The following is a 2,035-nucleotide window of genomic DNA, read 5'->3' on the forward strand; positions in this document are numbered from 1 at the left end:
CCACCAAAGTTTCCAGAACCACTTCGACCTCTTTGGCTGGATGAGGCACTAGCCATCTCTTGCTTAGATAGGGCTTTCCTTACTTCACAGTTGTGGCCATTCACAGTGTGGTATTTCTGAATGACAATCTTGTCTACAGAGTCATGGTCATCAAAGGTTACGAAAGCAAAGCCTCTCTTTTTGCCACTGCCTCGATCAGTCATGATTTCAATCACTTCAATTTTCCCACACTGTTCAAAATAATCTCTTAGATGATGTTCTTCTTTAATGCCACCAACAAAAATCTTCTTCACAGTTAAGTGGGCACCAGGTCTTTGAGAATCTTCTCTTGAGACGGCGCTCTTTGGTTCCACAACTCTTCCATCCACCTTGTGTGGCCTTGCAATTCATGGCCGCATCCACCTCCTCCACAGTGGCATATGTGACAAACCCGAAGCCTCTGGAGCGTTTGGTGTTTGGATCCCTCATTACCACACAATCTGTGAGTGTTCCCCACCGCTCACAATGGCTCCTCAGACTCTCATCGGTTGTTTCAAAGCTCAAACCTCCGACAAAGAGCTTCCGCAGCTGTTCAGGCTCTTTGGGTGACCCTGACTTAGACATGATGGCAGTGGAGGCCGGGGGTGGGGGTGGCGGAAGACGTCAACGATGCTTACTCGGCGGCGTCCACAAGCAGAAAGCAGAACTTTTCTTCAATAACATTGTGACCTGTGATTTTTGTTCCAGGGTGCATTCTTTGTGGTTGGCAGGAAGGGAAAGTTAGCTAAGTGAGGCTGTTTGTTGTTTTTCAGCTTGATTAGCCAGGGGTTTAAACACCAGTTCCCCATGGCAAAGCCTGGCTGTGGTCCCTGGGTGTCTAGACCCAGAGCCAAGCAGTGTTCGCTGCTGCCCTGAGAGATAGGGAAGAAAGGGCCCCTCCAGTCTACCTGGAGCCCTAACATGTGGCCAGGTCTGTGCACATCTTACACCAGGTGCTTTCTGGGCCAGCCTGAGGGTAGCCTCTCCCAGGATGACTTCAGGCTTTTTCATGGTGGCTCATTACTATATATTTTACCACATAACAAGACCTCCACTTCTCCCTATGTGTGGGCCCATTTCTGGCTGTCACTTGATAAACTGGCAAGTTCTTAAGTCATTTGAACCTCCTCTGTGCTTGGTTATTCCAACCACTTCCAGTGTCCATTACACCCACCTCCATTACTGGTGTCACTGGGTCAAAGGCCAAACTCTTTTTTTTTTTTAATTGAAGTATAGTTGATTTACAGTGTTGTGTTAATTACTGCTGTACAGCAGATTGCACAAAGTAGGCACTGTTCATTGACTGAGTGGATGATTACCTTGAGTGGTGGAATTGCTTTCTCATCCACATAGTCACTAGCCCTTCCTCCTCCCCAAATCTAGTCCTTGCTGATGCTCAATAAATGTATGCTGAAATTACTTTTATATAAATTTATTTATTTATTTTTGGTTGCATTGGGTCTTCGTTGCTGTGCTCGGGCTTTCTCTAGTTGCGGCGAGCGGGGGCTACTCTTCGCTGCAGTGCGCGGGCTTCAGGCTCTAGGCGCACGGGCTTCAGTAGTTGTGGCTCTCGGGCTTAGCTGCTCCGCGGCATGTGGGATCTTCCCGGACCAGGGCTCGAACCCGTGTCCCCTGCATTGACAGGCGGATTCTTAACCACTGCGCCACCAGGGAAGCCCTAAGTTAATATTTTTTTAATTTTATTTTTTATTGACGTATAATTGATTTACAATGTTGTGTTAATTACTGCTGTACAGCAAAGTGACTCAGTTATACATATATATATATATATACATTATTTTTCATATTCTCTTCCATTATGGTTTATCACAGGATATTGAATATAGTTCCCTGTGCTATACAGTAGGACCTTGTTGTTTATCCATTCTACATCTACCAGTTTGCATCTGCTAATCCCAAACTCCCAATCCTTCCCTCTCCCACCCCCTCCCCCTTGGCAACCACCATTCTATTCTCTATGTCCTTGATTCTCTTTCTGTTTCATAGATAGGTTCAT

At 46.1% G+C, this 2,035-nt stretch overlaps 1 pseudogene; it reads right to left on the reverse strand.

The window, feature by feature from the left end:
* The window catches only part of LOC102980365 (heterogeneous nuclear ribonucleoprotein A1-like), a 1,063-nt pseudogene extending 460 nt beyond the window's left edge, over positions 1-603 (reverse strand).
* Positions 604-2,035: the final 1,432 nt, after the last annotated feature.

Source organism: Physeter macrocephalus, chromosome 14, assembly GCF_002837175.3.
Source record: "Physeter macrocephalus isolate SW-GA chromosome 14, ASM283717v5, whole genome shotgun sequence".
Lineage (NCBI taxonomy): Eukaryota > Metazoa > Chordata > Mammalia > Artiodactyla > Physeteridae > Physeter > Physeter macrocephalus.